Below are 6,528 nucleotides of genomic sequence, written 5' to 3'. Positions count from 1 at the left end.
TAAACAATAAATTTAGGTGTTTGTATTATTTTGCAGTTATAGGTAGGTACATTTGACCCTAGACTGGGCTATTGTTAGGAAGCCTTTTCTTGAAATTTAAGCAGCAGGAAAAATTTAAGTAGCAGGAAAAATTGTGCACAGTTGTTCTATATCTTCCTTACGTAGATCGTATTGTAGCTTCTCATTTCCATTACAGTAACTGACGCGGTAAATACTACCATGCTGTTATACTTATTTGCGCGATATGGTTGTTATCAGCCAAAAAAGCTTCTTAAGACATTTCCTGAGAACTCCACTCCTAATACGTTTGGCTGATATAAGGAAACGTGCACGAGAACGAACGGATTTCTGCGCAACACCATAAAAAGGAGCTCTATCTTAAATTGCCTTGCCTTGCATATTCTCTGTCACAGAAATGATCTCGTGCGAAATGATGGTATTTGTTAGAGGGACTGCTATTATTGCTGCCAATGCTCGCAGTGTGGGAATGATGCTCGGACGTAGTTGCTCTTAATAGAATCTTAGATTGCGGGAAGAAAATAAGACTTTCTTTTCCTTTTCTACGCTCTAGTGCTGGCCACTCACTTACATTCGAGACTGCATCCACAAAGACTGACGTCTAGGGTAGAAGAAGGCAGAAGATGGTCAGGCTGCGCACGTTTCTTTTTTTTTTTTCTTGAAAAGAGTCCTAGCCTTCCGTAGCTGAATTCCTTCTTACGCGGAGTTTTTTGAAGCAATACTCGGAGCGTACGCAGTCGCCGACAAACAGGTTCCCTTGGTATCTTATATTGAAATTCGTAGGGAGATGATGTTTTTGTTGTATTACACGTTTTTAGTCCAGCCGTCCTGTATGTCATCTTGAATATAATTTTACACGTAACATAGACGCGCTGAGACGCGTGCACTGATCGGTTCCTTTCCCTATTTTTGTATACGAAATAACAAGATATTTGAGCGTTTGTTCTTGAATGTTATTAAGATAGATAGGAAAGTAAAGTCTGATCTATTGAAACAAGGCGATGAACAGTTTACACCTATATTTTACATCTTCCTAACATTAAACGTTTATTTCATGAGTATTTAACGGGTAGCTTATTGATTTGCTTATTTTCATTAGTAACTAGAATACAAAATCGTTTCCAACGCGCATAACAACGACCGCAGCAGACGTTTTTTTGCCATTTATTAAGGACTTATTGGCTTCTACTTTGTTACTTTTGTGGTAGAATAATTCTACCTGTCTTTACAAAACAATCGGGACTAATAAACACACCTCGCATATTCATTCTATAGGTATGAACTAAGTCTACCAGGTGAGTTTGCCTATTCGGTTCTTATACCGCATTCTATGTGGATACAGCAGGTGAAATTCGGCTAGCTCAACGGTAGAACGGAAGTGGCCAAGTTACAAGGTAAACGTGTGGATATTTGCAGGGAATGGTCTGCACTTGGTTCGATTTCAGGATCGCTGTAGGGAAAACTTGGGAAAGCATCAAGGAGAAGCAAAAACGTATTCCTTCCTGTCGCAACAGTTACTTTTGCTACAGGAGGAACGGAAAGACCTTTGAACGCTTCGTGTGCGATAAACAAGCTCTGTTGCATGAGCTAAGGGCCAAACTTAAACTTCGCATGTTCCTGGCAAACGTATGAAGAGCCGCGAGGTTATCAACTAACTTCGCCACCCCGACTAAGGTCGATCCCTACACCGACTTATTTCCATTGGCCCAAGCATTTATTCTGAAGAGACCTGCCAAACTTTTCTGGAAGCGCCCCAAGTAGAAAGGAAACACCAACTCCTGTTGCTGGTGTGAAAGAGGGCAGGTTAATGCGCAAGACTTGTAGGAAGGGGCCGGCATTGACAAAGCAAGTGAAACGGCAAGCTTCGGTTATATTGGCATTCTGAAGCTTAAAGGCCGTGCAACAGAGCTTCCAATTCATATATTCACTATTAAAGGTGTTACGCTCAGTGTATTGATTATAAAGCATTAACAATAGGTGAGTGCAATATCAGTGTTGCGGGAAACATGGAATGTCAATGGGTTTAATCTCCAGGAAACCACACGGTATCGAAATAGTCCGAAGAAATCGTGACCAGTCCCGCGAGAAATCAGCAAAAGTCCTGGTATTTCAAACCTGTCATCGATGCTGCTCGAGCGTTAGTAAAACCTTGCACCGACTAATGGCGCGCTATTTTTCAGACAAGGGGATATGGGCTGAAGGACATAGGTTCGTATACGATTGCAACGTGTGAAGCTTTATTGGGGAAAGCCAAGATGGTGCTGGACTCTCTGCTCCGTTGACTAAGAATCCGCAAATCTTCCGCTGAAAAGTGAGCATCAACCTTATTAGAGAGAGTGAACAGCCACTATCTATACAGCCATTACGGCGTCAACAAAATGTCACGAGACTGAACCCTTAAACTGTGTGTAATAGTTATTTTCGCTACTGGAGAAACGGGAAGACCTTTGAACGCTTCGTGTACGGCAAACGAGCTATGCTAAACAGACTAACGTAGAGTAATTAAGCGCTAGAAAATATTGACCGCGCGATAAGGCCAGCCGCCAGATGCAGTGAGCAAATTGCAACAAGGGTAATATTATATTAATCTAGGAGTAAATAGACGTCTGCGACTACGTGAAATTAGCGCAAGTGGCTGCTAAGCATTTGATGCTGATAGTTAACAACAGAGAGATATATATAGATACAAAGTGATATATACGTAAAGTTAACTTATATATAGAAATTTACTCACTTTTAACATACATCTAACAACTATAATCTTTAAATAAAACTCATCATACATAAGATGCAGCTACGTGCCGATATCACAGTCTGAATCAGAATTCCCTAGTTTTGCTTACATTTAAATATCCGACGAAAGATAAAAATGTTGTAAGTCAACTGTTTAACTAGGACAATTCGCTTAAAAGAACAAAAACACTGCAGTTTTAAATCACTAGAGAGATCCTATAGTTTACTTGTAAAAACAAGGCTGTAATGGTTTGAAAACAGACAATACCAGAGTGACAATTTTCCAAAAAAATATGCTTGTATCTTATTGATTGAAATAGATGATATGTCATCTTTTCAACGCTAAAAGTGCTGACAACTTGAAGTCTTGAAATAGTCCTCTATAATGATGACATCATTTTTAGGTCTATTTTCAAACGTATAACAACGAGATAAAAAAAAGACAGCGCCACATCTGGACTTACGCTTTTTATTCTGTTCACTTTTAAGCATACGGTAGACAAATTCCTTCGCATTGGCGGGCTCCTTTCAAATATAGAAGCAGCAGTTGGAATGTATTGAAAATCGAAATTTACGAAAATAAGAAAGCGTAAAGTTCCTCAAATCGAAAAACAACGAACGCTCTCCAGTCGAGCGCGCCTTTATGAACAAACATTACATTATTTAAATGATTTTTTCTTGCCGAACAAGCGACGAGGTATTGCAAGCTTCATCTTATAACACTTCAATCTTGCTTAGCTTCCCTTAATCTTAACTGACGGAGCGAAATTCCGCTACTGGTAGCCAGTAAGATCTTCGTGCCGCTCGGGTCGGCCGCCAGCCATTGCAACAGCAGTGCTGACGTTCCTGTTATCGATAGCAATGCACATCTTCATCGAGTTTCATTAGAGAGCCCTCCGCCAAACGCAAGATGAGGCGAGCTAAGAACAACTCTTAGAAATCAGTGGGCCCGCTGAGCCGCTTTTCTGGAAAGCATCCAACCATAGTCAAAAAGATATATAAACGCCTCGCTATCGCACAAATCTGTATAGCTACGCGAATCCCTTTCTTCCACTCCAAAACCCAAACCCGGAAAACGATCATCAGTAAAACACGGCAGCGATCCTTCGACAAATGGCAGTCGACCGTACACTTTAATATAGACTAAATACACTCGCGCCATTAAAGGCAATTAGGGCGAGGCAGAGGCGCTAGTTGAGGGGGGGGGGGCTAGAGACGCCGCCGGTTTTCATTATTACACGCACACGTTCATCATATCGAGTGATTCGTGCTAAGAATATTATGTTATTAATCTTTTGTCTATTCTAACTATTGAAAAACACACGAGACGTATTCGAATGACCACCATCCGCAGATTGGGTTGGAAATGTATGCGCACAATGTATCTGCGTACAAAAAGTACCGGCAGTCGTAATACGGTGTTTAACATAACGAAATCAAAGTAATTTCGATTTGGAGGCACGATCATGTAAAATTGTAACGATATATCTATGAAGGTGGTCAGGTCACTGCAAGGCGGGTAACTTGAACTTACCTACTGAAAACAGGGTTGCGATCGATTAGACCATTAACTTGGCGACGTAACTGTGTTAGTCATATATAACGAAAGGAGAAAAGAATATCGGCAAACAAAATCTGGAGATACTTTGATAAATATTGCAGATAATGTAATAGCAAAATAGACCACTGCTACCAAAAACCTCACTCGGTTTGTGGGATGCTCAGCCTCTAAGCTTCAGTAAAGTTGGAAGACTCAACATGTCTGCTGATAGTCTTACGTCTGCACTCTATCTTGCCAACAAATTAAAAAGTTATCCTTCTTCAAAACAACAAATCAACACGTCAACCAAACACTTCTAACAAGTCCATCTTTCTTCAAACGCGCTTTCAGTCGGCTTTCGTTAACATCGGATAGCTAAGAAACCACTACTAGCCTTCTCTAAGCAGTCCTCTCAGCCAGAAGAGTTTATACCAACTGTTTCGACAGCTTCTTGAATTCGGCAAGAAGCGAAGCAAATTAGGTGTGGAAAGTATCCTTTTTTTCACCAGGAACATCAATTTTTAAAGCTTAAATTCGGGTGGAATTTCGTTCCCCAAACAACGAAGTTTCAACAGGCTTCTGAAAGGAAAACTGTAGTTCCGTGCGCTGTGTAGAAGCAAAGACATACTGCAGGTTACAGCGACAAAGGAGAAGAAAGCGTCTAAGGGACGTCATGCTATCTGTGTTTTCACTTCAACGTTACTTTATGCCGAGGCTCACTTGGCACCGTTATGAAGTCTAGTTTTTATTTCTCTCTTCGGATTCACTGATAGGCTCCACCTGCAGAATTACATAAGAAAATTATTCATATTTTATCCGATGCATTCACTAACTATATATACGATATATAACTATAACATAAAGATGAAAATCTTTACTGTCTTTTGCCTGCTGACGGAGGGCGGTTCCCAATTCATGCGAGCTGCAGTAATCAATGACGGTCAGTAACGATATGTGTTGTTTTTCCATTACACGTGATTATGTTATTTCGGAATGTGACATCGATTGCTTTATAAAGGACAGACTCCTAGACTCTAGGATCCGCTTGCTAAGCCATTAATGCGGCGACCTTGAGTGCGATCGCGTCGAGTATCATGACTAACGCTTTATGGCATTTCCGCATGACTGATTTAATCCTGGGTGCTGCTCGCTCCTTCTTCATCGAAACTGGCGCTGCTGCAGCAGCAGTAGCAGCCAAATGCATCCATTCAGCGAATGAAAGAACCAGCTGGTGTTCGCAGTTTTACTCTACTTTCGTTATTTGTTCAACCGCACGTAGCCGGTCTTCCCAGCAGATCCGCAATAGCCCTTTCTATAAACATTTAAATGGAGTACTCTGGACGATGTTAAAGATACCGAACCGCGGCGAGAAAACATTATGAATACACGCCCAATGTCAGCCCGGATAACAACAAGTTATAACGAAACCTATAGTTCAAAACGAATAAAGGTTTGTGTATATTGGTATACGTTTGTGTGTATACGAAGCGAGTATGTACTGTATCCCTAGGACAATGACGTTCACTAAACTTACAAGATCCAAATTTGCCGTCAGGGTCAAGTCGCAACTGGAATGTTTTTTCTGGCCTGTTACGATCCTTAAAATTAGATAAATTTTTGAAAAGATAAATATGTCCAATGGAGAAAAACGGCATTTTCATCACTTGTTATTCGCTTTGCGTTGAAAAAACAAAAACTGCCGAATCGATCTTGGAGGCGTGGCATCATTGCTTGGTCATAGCAGTATGATTAATTGTGAGTCGTATAATGGTATCAACATTAATTCAAGTGTTCGATATTATTTGCTTTTTAGCAGTTTTTCCATAAGGAAATTTGCTAGACTATAAACATATTATTAACACAAAAATCGGAGCTCACTGAACATTTTTTTACAGATTTTAAAAAACATTCAGTGTTTTGGACATTTCGAAAAGGTTCTTCTCAAAATTTTACAAGTATCATTATATGTTTATTGTTGGGGATGTGGATAACCATTAAACGGTAAAATACTACAAGCGTATTCATTCTTCATGGCAAATAAAACTTTATATAAACTGAATTAGTAAAATTTCAATGTGCATTTTTATAGCTCGTTGATGGAGCACACGCAGAAATACAGAACGTATCCCTAGCGGAGGCTCTGAGGCCAATATATAGGCTTAGAAGAGCAGCAAACCTCTGAGAAGATTTTTGCTTTTGAAAAGGTTTCTCACTAAGAGGCATATACGTAATAAGAA

At 40.2% G+C, this 6,528-nt stretch overlaps 1 long non-coding RNA gene across 2 annotated transcripts; it reads right to left on the bottom strand.

The window, feature by feature from the left end:
• Positions 1–3,204: 3,204 nt before the first annotated feature.
• On the bottom strand, positions 3,205–5,391 carry LOC147754426 (uncharacterized). 2 transcript variants are annotated; one of them, XR_015317604.1, is made up of 2 exons: positions 5,170–5,391; positions 3,205–5,071 (listed from the first exon to the last, which is right to left on the bottom strand). It is a non-coding gene; the product is annotated as an uncharacterized LOC147754426 (long non-coding RNA). The 2 variants fall into 2 exon arrangements; XR_015317605.1 differs by having other exon boundaries at positions 3,205–3,716.
• Positions 5,392–6,528: the final 1,137 nt, after the last annotated feature.

Source organism: Varroa destructor, unplaced genomic scaffold, assembly GCF_002443255.2.
Source record: "Varroa destructor unplaced genomic scaffold, Vdes_3.0 BEIS01000007.1, whole genome shotgun sequence".
NCBI lineage: Eukaryota > Metazoa > Arthropoda > Arachnida > Mesostigmata > Varroidae > Varroa > Varroa destructor.
Note: the sequence above shows the minus strand (reverse complement) of the source record. Positions and strands in the feature narration are given on the sequence as shown.